This window comes from Festucalex cinctus, chromosome 9 (genome assembly GCF_051991245.1).
Source record: "Festucalex cinctus isolate MCC-2025b chromosome 9, RoL_Fcin_1.0, whole genome shotgun sequence".
In the NCBI taxonomy this organism is placed as follows: domain Eukaryota; kingdom Metazoa; phylum Chordata; class Actinopteri; order Syngnathiformes; family Syngnathidae; genus Festucalex; species Festucalex cinctus.
In genome coordinates this window covers 11991610-12008248 of record NC_135419.1, presented here as the reverse complement: position 1 = coordinate 12008248, position 16639 = coordinate 11991610, and the positions used below count along the sequence as shown (strand labels likewise).

The 16639-nt window shown below is 36.6% G+C and overlaps 1 long non-coding RNA gene across 2 annotated transcripts in view; it reads right to left on the bottom strand.

The window, feature by feature from the left end:
* The window catches only part of LOC144026359 (uncharacterized), a 255125-nt gene that overhangs the window by 112633 nt on the left and 125853 nt on the right, over positions 1-16639 (bottom strand). The window contains exon 2 of one of the 2 annotated variants that reach the window (XR_013285115.1): positions 963-1114. The exons of the other annotated variant lie outside the window; for it this stretch is intronic. This is a non-coding gene — a long non-coding RNA (uncharacterized LOC144026359). The remainder of the gene's footprint in view (positions 1-962; positions 1115-16639) is intronic. 2 annotated transcript variants of the gene reach the window in all.

The following is a 16639-nucleotide window of genomic DNA, read 5'->3' as shown; positions in this document are numbered from 1 at the left end:
AATTATGAGAATGTGGGAATTTATTTTAGAAAGAGTTAGCACTGTTCCACTTGGTCTGAAAGAAACACCGCTGCCTCTGAGGCCTTTCATACTACTGCAGCATCCAGATTAAATTAAGGATCAGCTACCGCACAAATGCTTAGGAGAAAAAAAAAAATCCATTTCAATAAGAGGAAGACAATGAAGAGCTAATGGAGGCTTCATAATTACATGTACCCAAGATAAAGGTGTTAATCAAATCCAGCGCCTCCTAAGAAAAACAATCATTTATTTTCTACAAAGAGGGTGATATAGCCAATGTCTTTATAAACATTCATTCATTTGAATTAATCATTTGTCATTTTATCCTTTAAAGTCACTGTCACAGTCACACTTGAAATCACATTTTTCTTCTATAATTCAGTATTAAGAGGCAGGGCTTGATGACACTTGTCATTTTGATCAAATTTATATACTAGGAGTTTGAACAATGATCGTCATTGCTTACATACATATACAATATGTGTTGATTTGTGATGTATTTTGATGATGCCAATCCAACTGTTTGGCTTGCCTGTGCTATGACATTGTTCTATATTAACATGCAACATTGTTCTATAAAATGTAGTTACTATTCATTAGAGGTACAATTGTATTTGTTTTCTGCACAAGATGAAAATATCACCTAGGAAGTGATGCATAGCAGATATCAGATTTGCCCAGATTTTTGGTGCTATCAATGTCCAAGTGATATCACTCTCGCTCTTAAACAGATATCACTGCTCACAAAAATGCAAAATGCATATACACTCAATAAAATAGAAAGATTAAAATATGCATTGAGTGTGTAAGTGACATAACATCCACGCTTGTCAGACATTATTTCATCTGAGGATTTCAGTGTAGGCCTCTATAATGGTTGCAAAAGGCAGGAATCAGATAAAGGCTGTGTTTAGTGTGAGATGATCCACTTTTACACTCACTTCTCAGTTCTTGCAGAGTTCAAGTCCTCAAGAGTGGGTAAAGAAGTGTCCCATTATTCTTTCTGCTGTCCTTTTTGGTCCTTTTTTTGTAGCTGTACCAATCAGACTATGATGGATGAACCCAGAACTGATTCAGTGACTGCCGCAGAGAGCTGCAAAAAGACAAAAGTTAAACTGTCTGGTGTTGAGTGCCTGATGCTAAAGCAGGTCTTCCCTTGTGTAAGTAATACGAGTAGGCTTGCCAAAACAGAGGGGGGAAATCAGGAGCGAATAAAATATGAGAGGGGTAACAGTACCAAGGCAACCATCTGTGGCACAATTTAAGTTTGTGTACTATTTTGTAACAGAAGCGATAGATGCACTGACTGAGCTCAAGTGGGATGTTGTACCAGATAGATAGACAGACAGACAGACAGACAGACAGACAGACAGACAGACAGACAGATAGATATATAGATAGACAGAAAGACAGACAGACAGACAGACAGACAGAGCTACACTGCTAGCTAGCTTGCTATTAAGTTAAACTGCTAGCTAGCTATTAAAGCTATTAAGCTACACTGCTAGCTAGCTATTAAGTTAAATTGCTAGCTAGCTAGCTATTAAGCTACACTGCTAGCTAGCTATTAAGTTAAATTGCTAGCTAGCTATTAAGTTAAATTGCTAGCTAGCTAGCTAGCTATTAAGCTCTGTACTGCATATAGATAAACAATACAGTCACCACGTAGTCACCAATTTATTTTAAACTTCAGTGAGATGTTATATTAAAAAACAAAACAAAAAAACAACAGAATTATGCTACCTAGCTTAATGTACAACTGTGTGTGCCAATTCTATCCACCCAGTTGATACTATTTTAATTATCATGACTAATCATTGGCCTACTTTTTTTGTCATGCGTGGAAATGCTAAATTTCTAATCCTTTGCTGGTTGTGATCACGTTGTTTCCAATTCACTTTACCATGATGTACTTGGCAGAAGCCAAAATTGCAGTCTGTGTTTGTGTTGATCTGCCTTTGAGAGAATGTATTCCTGTGCATCCACATGTGGCGTGTAAACACAAGACCTCTGCAGTCATTTGATATCTCTGCAAACTTTCCTCTTCGTCTTTCCACCCACCACTGGTTTGTTGGGGTTTCAACCAGGACGGCGGAAAAATATCCTGCAAACCCGTCAATATCTTCTTGTAAGACAGAAGGAAAAAGAAGCATTTGTCATTTGGATGGAATCTGAACCACTGTACTTACTGGCTTCAGATTTAAATCCTCTTTTACGCTGGTTATTTTAGATGCCCTTTATGACTATCTCAATGTCCGAGTGTAAAGTACTGATGTGAGATTGGGAGGGTTAAAGTTGAACTAGGAATTTAGCTGCCGCAATCAAAGCCGAAACTGCAATGTGATCGCACATTTTGAACGGGGCGTTGTCCAGCTTCGTCGAAGTCTGGGCTTCACTGTTATGGCGCTGATTTGCCAGTAATGTGAAAGTAGTGTATGAACAACACAGTCTTCATGACAAGATATTATTGGTTAGTCTCATGTAAATGTCAGACTTGAAATGCAACTTGTAGAGATGGTGGGAGATTTTATACTTTATTCACCTTAAGCAAACTAAACGTGAAACAGTGTTATCAAACCATCGTACGTGTTGACAATAAAGAATGTTACTACACAGATTGTTACATTGCAGGCCTGCTCTGCATAACAAATCTAACAAGATGGCTAAAAGGTAATGAATGTGATGATGAGGAAATGAGTACAATTAAAAGTGTTTATTTTAAAAGACTTGAATCAAGTTAGTCGAAAAACTGAGTAAACAAAATATGCCAGCAATGAAGTCAATTAAAACTTTTTGGGGATCAAAGTCTCTTCGAGTCTTTGATACAGACAAAACATTGAAATAAGCATGCGCTCTTGCAAGAATAAATAAGAATGTTTGTTTGTGTGTTTTTGATCTAAAGAGAACACACGTTCATTTTGCCGTCAACTAAGCATCAAAAAATAAACATATGTTATCCCTATGGGGGACATCCTATGGGACATTCAAGCTTATTGCTTTTACACTGTTACATTTCTGGGACAGATGTAATAGACTGGGGACTGACTTTTTCTCCCCCCTCGTGACACGAAAAGATCTGCCTGTGAAAGCTAAAACGTCTAACTGGCTATGGAAATATGCTTGTGTTTTCAGCTGCGAATGTCCAAATGCATCAACTTTTTATCAGTATGTAATTTCCTGTATCGTTCGGGGCTTCCCTTCAAAAGGATCAATCAACTTAATTAATGCCCCCTTCAACATCATACATTTTCCCCAAAAAACTGTAATGTTCTAGACCAGTTAATTTCAATTTACTGTAATAAATACACATGAACTCATTTGCTCCCAATAACGTATAAATACGTTTTTTAATGTTCTAAGTGTCCCAAAGACGTATTTATACGTTTTTTTGTTTTGTTTTTTTATGCTAAAGCATACAGAAAGCGTTGATGCAGCCTCTCAACTGCAAAGAACGGTTGCAGAAATGGTAGTTATTACACAAACGGCCAGCAGGTGGCAGCAGAACAAAGGAGAACAACTAGGGCCATCTAGAAAAAAAGCTAAATTACTTACAATTTTAAATAGATTTGTGAACTGATTAAACTTAGCTCTCTTCTAATGCTAATTGCTGCAAAACGGAAACAGATAGAAACATACTTTTTTTCCTGATGAAAGAAGAGACTTTAATCTTTCTTTTGATAGGTTCCATGCCTTTATAGCAATCGAACACAATATTCTGTGGGCCTTGCAAAATCAGTCAAAATCCAGTAAAACAGCCGGGAGCGAACGGGATTGCTTCCGTGAAAATGGCTGGGAGTGAATGAGTGAATATAAATAGTACATACAGTATATACATACAGTACATATATACTGTGTATGCCTGTGTGCGTGCGTGTCTGCAATTGGAAGGAACTTTGACTAATTTTCTCTATTCAACTACCTGGCAAAAGGTCCATTTGTCTGTTATAAAGCTTTCAAAGGTATCAAAATTGTATTTAACGCTAAATACATCCACCTACATTCATGTTTTCATTTTAGATGCATAGATAGCTAGATAAGGAATTCTTGTTTCAATGCCTGTGTCTTATTGAGCAATATTTGTGTGGCTGTAGCTCAACCCACAGATGGGGGTGTGTTGTTTTTTAGACTGAAAACTATTTATTCCAAGCAATCCAACTTAACATTTTCATCGATTTCACTTTTGCACTGTAATATAAGGATTGAGATGAAATTCTTGAGCAAGGGTACGTGAGCGAGCGTTTAATGCAGCATCCCTCAGATGGTACTCCAATAAGAAGAACCTCCTTCAGTCTACCGAGGACGTGGCGCCAAGTGCGCTGGAAAATTGTTGATAAACATAGTTAATCAATGCATCTAGGAATAATATTCAAAATGGGGCAGGCATGATATTCAATTAATTAATTATGTGTGGAATTCAGAGATTATTAATCAGACGAAGAAAATGATCAAACTGGAGTGCACTTCTTGAGTGCAACCAGCAGTGATTAAGTCTCAACTAGTTAGTCAAGTAGTGTGATTTAATAAAGAACATGAGCTGCAAGAAGTTAAGCTCACTCTCTAATTTAAATATTCACTATGTAAAACAGATAATCATAGACATAACAGTGATAATTTCGCAAGTTGAGCTCATCTCGGGAGTCTGTGGTAAAATTGAAAGGTATACTGATGAGTTTATATTTTAAAATGTTATAATGTGGGGGCAAAAAAAAAAAAAAAGAAAAAAAGATTAACATGTAACACGCTTGTTGTGCCGTAGCATGTACAATAACTGACATGATTTAGTCAGAAATTGACCAAGTGGTTACACCCGTTTATTTATATTTGCAAGGAGACTGAGAAGTAAGTTGCATTTTCTGATTATGGGAGGAGCTCAGGAGCAAAAGAACATACAAATTATGTCTTAACTCTAAGATGGGTTTTATTGTCACAATATATTCAAGGCAAATTCAAGGTGTGTTTTGCTAAATCATTATTTTGCACTGTACGCTACAAACAGCCTAAACATAATCTCTCGACTCCTAAAGTCAAGATATATTACAGCGTGGAAGACATGTAAATTTTCATAAGCTTCTACATGTATTGCAACAGTGTAATGCTACCACAGCAACATAAACTGTACAATCACTATGAATTAATTATTTTAATATCTCCTTTTCCCATAAATTCATAAGAAAATAACATTTTAAAGGCCACATTTTTTTTTCTTGGTATCTTACTGTTTTCTTAAAATTTATTCACATGAATTTAAAAAATATTTTCTTACATTCATGAAAGACCTGACTTATTGCACTTAATGACAATTGAGAATCATTTTACTTTATATTTACAATGATTTAATTTGAATTATGAAAATATTGTCATCTCATTCTTGCTGATGTCAATGTATGTGTAGTAGAATTGAGTGTTTTTGGAGTTTTTATCATGTCCTTGATTTTTGAGAAGGATTGATGTTCCATAATTGATCAATATCGGAATGAATTGAAGTGAATCAAAATCGAACTGAACTCTTCGGAATTGAATGGAATGAGGAAATTAGAATTGATTCCCAGCCCTAACTTTCAACATGAGATAACACGATGAACATTAAAGATGTCCGTTTGTGTAGGCAGCCATCGATTATACCGTTTCAAGCATTCAGCAGTCTGACTCCCAGATGGGATTTTTATGACTATATTTCTTTCCAAGTGACCGTACAGTAACCACAAGGTGAATGTCAGGAAAACATGAATCGAGTAGGTTTGGTGGAGAGTTGCACACCCGATGAGACCCTCAGGGTTTGCTTCGAGTAGCCTGCACTGTGCCCTTGTTTACTGCTGCATTGGAAAGGTCACCAGTTCGTCTAGTTAACCGTTACATGTATGTGTTGATAAGCTCTGTGCCAATTTATGACAATTTATGAAACGTGATCATCGGAATATTGAAACAAAATGGTCAACCAAATCGTATTACATTGTAAACTGCAATGCAAATATTGTTTGTCAAGTTTAGACATTTTGAAAAAGCATGCATCTCCATACAACTATATTGTATTTTTATTTTCCTGTGAAACCTTCTTAAACATAGATAAAATACATTTTGGTTATTTTTGAAAGTAGGTTCACAGACCTCCCTAAATCTGACTGGTACATTTGTGTGCCTCATTATTTTTAATTAGCTCCTCCTTTTCATTCTCTTACAACCAAATTTAGCTCTACTGCTGCTGCAGCTGCTTCAGCTGGCAACCACATTCTCCAACTCGAAACCCAAGTCGTTATTGCCGCACCAGCTTTGGATCAGGACAATTAATTTGGATCTGGCCTGATTTTTTTTTGGTGGCGGGCTTGAGAACGTGATAACTTTGCAAAGACGACTACAGTACTGAAATATAACGATATTCACTTTTGAAATACCTGCCAGTGCTGTGCATCATTAAAACCTTTCAAGATCAAACATCAATGCCATTGTCTCACAATGGACTGTATTTGCCAAAATCAATCCAGAAAAATAAATCCCGGCTGTCATTGGATGTTGCGTTATACAGGAAGAAGAAGAAAAATCTTTTGAAATAGAGAGTTGAAAAATATTACAGAAACAATTTTACAGCTGCAAGTTTATCATGGAATTTGAAAAGTGAACTGATTAAGTTGATCGCCAACAGTGATAAAAACATGTTTGTGGAAATAACAGCCACGCTCATGGCCTATGGAAATATTAATAATCGCTCAGGGTGTGTTTTGCTCAGCAGGCTCATGAAAACAAAACAAAAAGCATGAAATCCAAATGCTTGTGTTGTGGATTACTAATACATCAGTCAGTAGCACCCAAACTCTCCAAGGATTGCTCCCATTTCCTTAAACACCAAGATAATAATGCAAATGTTAAAATATACAGTAAATGCATTTAAATACAGAAAAAAAAACGATTACGTTATTTCCGTTCTTTTACATCAGTTGTGCACATGTACTCCATTTATCAAAGGCGCCAGAAAGCAGTATAGCCTCATTTATTATTTACAACTTATGTTAAACTCGCGCCGTCTGTAACACTTTCAGTTGAGCAAACAGAACCGTGCATGGTAAATGGAGTTAAGTTGGCTTCCAAAGAATAATGAATTCATGAGAAGTGGTGAAGTCGAGGCTGCCAGTCCATCAGAAGCGCTCTCCATGCACCAGATGGCCAGTCCTTTCCTGGCCCACTTTTTGGATTTTCCCCTTCCAATGACTCTGGCGGTGGCGGTGCAACAATTAGCCACACCAAATAGCCTCACTTGTGACAGTTATATGCACGGGTTGGATGGAAACCAAAAGAAATAAAAATGGATGAAGACTTAAAATCAGACGCATACATCAGAAGCCAATCCCATTTGAGATTAAACAGCAAGATGAATGAATAAGAAGCATGGATGCACTCGGCAAATTACCATACAATTACATAAGTATTTGATGAGTAGACTACTTCTTTTTTTTTTTTTTATTAAATGGAGCTTGAAAATATTAATGCTACATACATACAATGCATACAATGTTAACATAATTTTAGGGTCAAATATAATTAAATTTAAAACAGTTTAGGTAAAGAAATGTAAAAAAAGATGCTTAAAAAAAAAACTAACAAACAACAACTTATGTTTATAAAACGAACCATAATTATAGCGAAAATGTCCTCCTTTCTTGTCCTTGCCAGTTAATATCATAAATGAGTTTTCAGGGTTTATTTTAAACTAACTGTATTTCTGTACGCCCGTGCAGAAGGTGAAAAAAGTTCTGTACTTTATTACACAATAGTTAGTGAGCCCTTTTTTCTCCATCTTGCACTTGATAAACACACCATATAAGAAAAAATATTAATACTAAAACTAATAACTAAACTAAAATGAAGTATTTTTGGAAAACAAAACCAAACCTAACAAACTTGCTCTAAAAACTAATCATAACTGAATTGAAAAAACAAAAGTCAAAAATTAAAATGGCTGGCCTTTGAAAAATCGTTTTAAAACGTTTTTGGCACTGAATGAGTTAAACCTGGACAAGACCTGATTGGTAGACACGAGGAAGAGGACTAATGAAAATGAGTTGACAAGAATGAACAAGGGATAGAAAAACATGAAACAAAACTAAATTTAATCTAAAGACAACAGAACGCAAATCATGGCAATGCTCTAACTACAAATGTCTTCTGCTATCTCAGGAAGATGCTTTTGAATGCATCATACTCCAATCAAACAGTAATCAATCTATGATTGTCTAAATTTCCCGTGAAACACATATATCCCCTTAAACATATTATAATTTTAAACTGTAAAATGAAGATGGGGATTATTTCTGTTTATTTTTCTTCTCATTAGCCGCCAAATTACCAGTTAATTTATCAGATGATTAAATGCTTGATGTCGCAATGGGGATCAAATTGATTACACATCCTTGATCAATTAGGAAGAAAATGATCGGTTTAAATGCAGTATTATTTTATTATTTATCTAAAATATATTTTTAGCTCTCTCTTTGAAATGTTCTGAATTCCAGTTCTGATTCAAGTTTTGACATGTGCGCTAAAGCGTGTATGTAGCTAAATGGCAAAATGTAGTAAAGACAAGCTACACATTGGTCTGATCCATGTATCTAGCCAGCTAATAATGGCGGACGCGCTAACTCTCAGTTCCTTTCATTCGCCGGTGCTAGCGGCTAGTGGCTAACAGCTAGCTATCTTGGACATTCGCCCAGCTACACGGCAGGGGCCGGTGAGCTGCAAGTTTTCAAAAGCAATTTCATCCGCGAGAATGATTTTTATTTATTTATCTTCGATGCCGAGAGCCTGAAACAGTTACAGTTTTGTAAGGCAACGAGCTACGGTAACAGTGACTTCACTTCGCCACGTTTTCTCTCAAAATGGCACTGTTATATGTTGATTAATTATATATTTAATTCTTACTCCATGAACACATTATAATCAGAATACAATTTTTTAAAGAATAGTATGGACACATAGAAAAAAAATGCTTAGAGTCCCCATTTTATAGCTACAGTGTAAAGTCAATATTGTTACCAATCCAAAGTCGACTTTAAATGTCTGTTAGGTAATAAGTTACATAGTGTGACCAGGTCGACTTTGCCATTTCTCATCCAGAGGGCTGAAATCCAAGGACGCCGTTGAGGGCTTCCTCACGGCTATAGTATTGATTAGTGCACAAGTAGACACAGTGTCAAATGAATCAAGTGTACCTGCAGTCTGTGTCCTGAGCATCTGATGTGATTCATCTTTTCTGCTTCAACAGAATTTAAATCTCCAAATGCCCTAAAATCATGTTGACAGCACATAGTAGTTCATTAATGACGTTGCCATTTTGGTTTGACACTCACTGTTGGAAACGTAGCTCATTTAATTCTAGTTAACATGCTTCACTGATCACAATCGGTTGAGCTGAACCAGAAAAACGGAACGTTAACACTTTAGCGAACTCAATCGCACTCATTTGTTGAAAGCACTCTTTTGCAGTAGGCGCATTGTTACCAACTTGTCATGCTGGGTCGTGTCTACGTAAATACTTGTTTTCATGTGACTTCAAAACAAGTGAAACTTTTATTTTTTTGCCGCTTTGTGCTTCAGTGGCGCACAGGCAGGTGCATGAAGCAGCAAGTTTCACAAGATCCTGGAGGACTCATCTTTTTTGTCTGACTGAACAAAGTATGAGAGCGCAGCACAAGTAGGTTTCAAGGCACTGTAACACAATGTAGTGAGCTGGCGTAAACTGAGCAGGGAAACCAAGTGCTAACTGAACAGCATGACGGCACATGTGAGGTTGAAGTAAAGTGGACAAATGAGCTAACAAGGACAGAAACAAACCATTGGCTGTTTTTTTTTTTTTTTTTTAACTACTGTTTCTAGTGGCTTCCATTGTACTTCATTCACACATTTTTCAATGTCAGTAGATTGGAGTGACATTTACAAAGCCACTTGTCCCTCAAAGGGTGTGTTTTCTTTCTTAATCCTACTTGTTTTCATCAAACTGCCAGGTATGTTGCAGCCTATCCATCCATCCATCCATGAGTTGCCACCCATCCCGTTTTTCCTAGAATCGTTTTCAATTTTTTTAACTGCAGTCCCGGGGGGGGGGGGTTAATCTCTCCCGAGACACAATTTGGCCCAGAAAAATGCCAAAAGCTAATTTTAATCATTCTTCATTCTGTCGTCTAAAAATGTCCCCTGTACAAATGTGGAACATTTTCTCACCAAGCGTGTCGCGACTCGCCGGCCGCACATACCCGTAGATGCACTGTGGATTACCGTAACTCTGACACCGTGTCCAGAAAAAGTAGCCCCATTATAATTTCAGTCCTGCCCCTCACAGAAGCAGGGAAGTTTGTTTGTTTTCCCCCTGGGTGGTCACTCACAACTAAGAGTTCAGAGAGAAACAGCAGGATTTTCAAACATTTCTACATCAATTTGAACAAAAAATGATACAAGAAGGTTTGTACAGTATATCGACACTTGTATTACATGGTGACTTTGTAGTACATACATACGTAATTGTGTGAATTTGTGAATATGCTCATGCATTCTTGGTGACCTTTTTCTAGAATAGTTACGTGTTGCCGCGCCTTGTTTGTATCTCTTTTTTTTTTGTGTGTGTGTATGCCTTGTTTGTACTTTACAGTGTGTGTGACTAGCTGAACATTCCTCTATCTATCTATCTATCTATCTATCTTGTACATTAAGCTAGGTAGCATAATTCTGTTCTTGTTTTGCTATAACATCTCACTGAAGTTTAAAATAAATTGGTGACTACGGGGTGATTGTACTGTTTATCTATATGCAGTACAGAGCTTAATAGCTAGCTAGCTAACTTAATAGCTAGCTAGCAATTTAACTTAATAGATAGCTAGCAGTGTAGCTCAATAGCTAGCTAGCAATTTAACTTAATAGCAAGCTAGTTAGCAGTGTAGCTCTATCTATCTATCTATCTATCTATCTGGCCATGTTGAGCAACTTGTAATTGTAATCTAATTCTTTACAGGGGTGATTGATATGGCATAGCCACTTTCATCACACACTGGGTAGCAGTATTTGGCTCACTGCTCCTGTCATGTCCAGTCATGTCCCATTTGCCGCTTATTGCTTTTCTCCTCATTGGATGGAACACAGCCTTCCTGGCCCGTGTTAGCTAAAATCCAACTCAGGAATAAAGTTATTTTTGTGTCATACTATTATTATGCAGCTGTTGTTGTCTATGCTCTGTTGTCTCTTTCCCCTCGGTCGCTCACCTCCAACCTTGTTCCGTCTGATTGCATTTCCAATAAATATCTCAATACAAACTGCAACACAGGGACTATACAAGCTCCCCTGTACAGATGGATGATGGACGGACAGACAGACACTTTACGACATTCATATATAATAATATGGAAGCAACTTAGAAAGTAAAACAAATACAAGAGCAGCATTGAGTTGGTATTAAAAGAAATTAACATTTGTGCTCTGCTTAAAAAGCTGCAATTACACCAATTAGCGCGTCTACTCATGCAGACTTGTCCAATATTCACAGTGCCTGTTCGGCCATGCTGCTTTCACACACATAGAGGCTAACAGGATGCGCAGGTAAGCTCTCCAGTTCAGGGAGAGGCTCACTGATGCAAGGTGACAACAGCATCGTTTCTTGGATTACACCTTTCAAGGACAGGCCACACTTTGTTTGCGTGCCAGACAGGCAACACAGCAGCCCAAACGCTGCCTCCAGAGAATCGACTGTTACCTGCTACAGCACTGTCCAAATGTGCTTTTCCAACACTGTCTCTTCCGTACTTGAGTGATATGTCAAACGAGACACACCCCTCTGTGTGTTGTGTCAACAGCTTGACACCTTGCTCCGTCAGTTCGGCGGTGGTTAAACTTTGCTGCTTCTGCCGCTTCTCAGCTTAATACACACTGTCAGTTCCATCTCCCAAGGTAAGAAGTGTTACTGCAGTTCGACACTCACCCCAATAGAACTTCAAGAAGTGACTGTCACGTAAATGTTTTACTACGTCAGTCTCAGTGGAGATTTTATATCAAACAAAAAATAATAATCTTAGGGCATCAAATACGTTGGCTACACCAGGAGAGCTTTTTACTATCGCACATTATCTGAAGTTTTATTTTTTTTTGCTTTCGTTTTCTCTTTCAACCACATTGTTTTAAATGATTAAATGACATCAGTAAAGCTTGTTCTCACAATGTGTCAGACTTGTTTCACACTTTCAAGCCTGCTCTAGAGATTCAAAAAGTGCTGTACAGTATTCTGTGTTTTGTATAATATAGTATGTGTAGTAAAGCTATTGATAGGTAGCAGTAAGTAATTAAAAGTATTTTTTAAAACTCTTTTACTGCCACACAACCCCCATAGTGCCTTCCATTTTGAGTATTTTTAAATAATCTTTCATGGAAAACAGAATATTGCGTCCTTTTACTAAATATACAAGTTGGGTACCAAATAAAAGATCACATTCCATTCTTTTGTTAGAAAAAAAAAATAAAGCATGTTTCGCCTTATTCCGTGCTTTGGTAATCACTATTTTGAAAATAGGTCATTTGATAGACCTTTTTAACTATCAATTCTTATTAAACCAAGAAATCTATTGGGGTGTTCATGTATCAAACGCCCGTTGTGATATATATTTTTTGCAAGTAAGGACTGAAACAAGGAACAGTTGGACTGGAAAGGTTTCGAGAAGGTCAAAGTAAGTTCACCTGTCACGGTTATACAGTCATGCCTTTTAGACTCATCCTGAAATTTCACCCAAAAGTCACATCGTTCTAACTTGATATCAGTTTTATTATATAGTTTTTTTTCATATTGTCAGCTGTCAGAAACAGTACCTCTTGCCTGTGTGTATTTTTTTTTTTTTTTTTTTTTTTTAATCAGAACAAGCATCATATACTGCAACGTCATAACTATTCCAGACAGCTTCAAAGTGAACGCCACACATCGAGCATGTGATGCAATGTCAAGCTGGCGCCTTCAGTCAAGCACATGCATATAGTAAAAAGCCAGCCTGCCAGCCAGCCAGGCAGACTTTTTCACTTGGGCAGGCATCTGTTCACTGACCGCATATCCTCATAATGCCATTGTTGGCATACACACATACAACACAACTAGTGGGGCATTTTACTGTGCGAGTTGCATATAATTTCATAAAATAAAATAAAATAATCAACAATGCATCTGGATTTTTTTTTACCTGGTAAACATGAACATAAATCTTATCTGACATAAGTGGCATAACATTTTTTTTTTTTTTTTACCAAATTCCTCCACTGTAAAAAATGAGTGTGGAGTTATTTCAAGCTACTGTGCATTTTTGGATGTAATTATCTGTCAATTAAAAAGTAATCAAACTATTTACAGTCAATCAATAATATGATAATATGAGACATCTGTGGAGTTTGCATGTTTTCACAGCCCCCTAGCACATTTCCAAATCATACATGTTCATTGAACTCTATATTGTCCAAAATTGTCTATTTTTGTGACTGGTGCAAATCCGGCGCGGTGTGGTGTAAATTTGTGCGGAGGTGTGTTAGATTGGGTGTCGCCGGCCTTAAATATATATATTTGTTTATATATTTTTTTACATTTTACATATCTATTTATATGCTGTTGTTCTCGCTTCTTTATTCCAATGTATACATTTCGTCATTTACATTTGCATACCTTTCTACAATCTTGCAGTCTATAAACATCTCCCACAAATAAATATAGTGAGAGGAGGAAAGTGGTGGTGGTGTTTTTTTTCCTCTCTCAAGCATCTTTATTACTTTCAAAGGAAAGTATTGGGACGTTGTGTAAACTTGCCTTGATAACTGCATTTTAACTGTAGGCATGTCGCAAATCCATTTGCAGGCAATAACATAAAATCTCCCAAGCAATTCAAAACTTAAGCTTCACAAATCAAAATATTCACATAAGCGGAGAATTTAAGTAACATACTCCAGATAAATGTTATTAATTTGTACTGCACACAAATTAAATTGAAGAGGTGAGAAAATAATGAGCAATTTTATTGCTAGAGATGTCACAGGAAGATGAGTAGTTTCATAAAAAATAAATAATACAATAAAAATGAAAAAATAAAAATAACCACAAATGTAAAAAACAATTAATGTTTCAATCTTTAGTTCTAACAAGGTATTGTAAATTATGAGCTACATTTTTTTGTTTTATTTTTTTCGAGTGAAGTGAATACTAATGGAGTATGATACCAAGAGGTTTAACTAAATGCTGCTTCCCAGCTCTCTCTAATATATAAATATTGAACTACCATAAAGTATGTAACGAAAAGATAGCCCTGCCCTGGGAGAATCTTTCTTTTTTTCCATTTGTACTGTGCAAAATTTGGAATCCAGCCGAGAAACAGAAAAAGGAAATACGCAAGATAGCATCAGACTGGATTTGGATTACAGTCACATGCGTCCTTTTTGGTTTCTTATTTTCTTTCTCACTGTAACATCTGCAGCCCTCGCTATCGCCTGCTGGATGCAGCCAACAAGTTGCAGGTATGACATGCAAGAGCATGAAAGACATTTGGCGTCCGACAGCTGCGTAATAACTGCTACCTTTGTGTATTTGTATTCATATCACAATATAATAACATACAGTATATTTATTCAATCTTGTTGTATGATAAAATAACAAAAAAATGACCACATTGATGACCTCAAATAATTCGATTCCGCCCCATACTTTGAGATACATCATGTGTCACTTTTCCCTCCTGAAGCCGTTCTGACAAAATATTTAACACACGCACAAGTATGACTGTCTCGTTAACAAAAGTTTGTTATCTGACATGACCTAATGACCACTCGTTCAGCATAAACGGAAGGCTTAAGCTGAGAGGTTAATAAAGGGTACATTATTGAAGACAGCTATCATTTAACTGAGTCCATATAGATTTACAGAGAGTAAATCTATATGAACCGACAGACAAAAAAAAAAAATACACTCTGCTAATTTGGTTTAATCAGAAAACCCCATCTGCAAATTGTGTTATGTTTCAAAGCTAAAATGTGCACTTGCAGTACTTGGGATGGATGGACAATTTCTGTCTGCACTAATGGTGACCCTTTGGCAGCATATTAAAAATGACCCGATGACCATAGGGTAGGTCATTTTTCCCACTCTTTGAAAAATATGAGTCCTCCCTTCTTGTCATCAGAAAAACAAACAAAAGGTCATTTTCTGAAGGCGCCTGCAACGTCATCAGATCTGTGCCTTCCGCTTAACAATGACAATTCATTGTGATTTTACCACAATCAATTCCTCTCAAAATTAGAGAAAATAATCTAAAATTGCTGTCAATAACAATGTGAAAGACAACATGTCTGACATCACACAAAAATGCTGCATGTCTTAAGCAACCTCACATCAGTTTTATTTCCTTTGCTTGAAAACGATATTTTAACTACAACACATTTGAGGTCAACTCACATGCCGCAAGAGATTGTGTCATTATTAAAGGAGAACTATTATGCATTCCATCACCCCCCAATTGAAAGCAGTTCCCAGATTGCTGGGCTTTGAAATAACCATTTCAGTTAGGCAATTATTTTCCTTTTGAGCAATACTAGAAAGAGTATGACGAGCATATTCTATTTTCAAAGTTGGTGTCCAGGTGGGCTGCATGGTGCCGCTCTGACTCAGAGTTCACAGTAGGACAACTCGGCTGCGTGTCAATAATGCTAACTATTTGGAGCACCGTGACGCTGAGATAGGTGAACCACAGTACGACCTCCAGGTGGCTAAGGGAAGTTAAAGGGATTTAAAAACACCCCAAAAAAATCAAGAGGTTTCTCCGGGATAAGAGCATTCATTTGAACAGTACATTAAATTCCAAAATAGAACCATTAATGTGCGTAGTAACGTGCTACATTAAATCTGTTACATTTACTTAAGCAACTTTTTTTAGTATATATATATTTTTTTATTTGTTTTTTTTAATCATTATTATTTACTCTGTACTTGAGTAGTTTTTCACTGAGTACTAACTCTGACTCAAGTACTCATTTGGATAGCAACTGTGTACTTTTACTGACTTGACTTGATTCACGTTATTCTTAAAGGGACTTATTTAGCCCATTATAGCAATAAAAAATTTTATATTTTGTCTATAATTAATTTGATACTTTCATTATTTTTCACGTACAATTAATACCTTTAAAAACAAATTTTTCAACTTGCTGTCGGCTGAAAATGACATCACAAGGGCTCAGGTAACCAATCACACCTCACCTGTTTTCTAGGTTTGGTCATGTGACATTCACAAGCTGAGCTGTGATTGGTTACCTGAGCCCTTTAAAGGTACTACTTGTAGGTGAAAAATAATGAAAATATCAAATTTATTATAGGCAAAATATTAATGTTTGACTGCCAAAAATGGCTAAAACAAAAAGTAAAGTATCTCTTTAAGTGACACTACTCTTGAAGTACATTTTTTGGCTACCCACTTCTGATCACGATAGCTTACAAACAGCATTTAGAAGAAAGTCATATGAGAAATACACAGCTTTCATTGCACGGTATGATTTTCATATCATTTTTTACATCAACTGCTGTATGATATCAGTGATTTCCTTCCTTCCCCTGCAGCTTTTTGAATATGTTATCTTT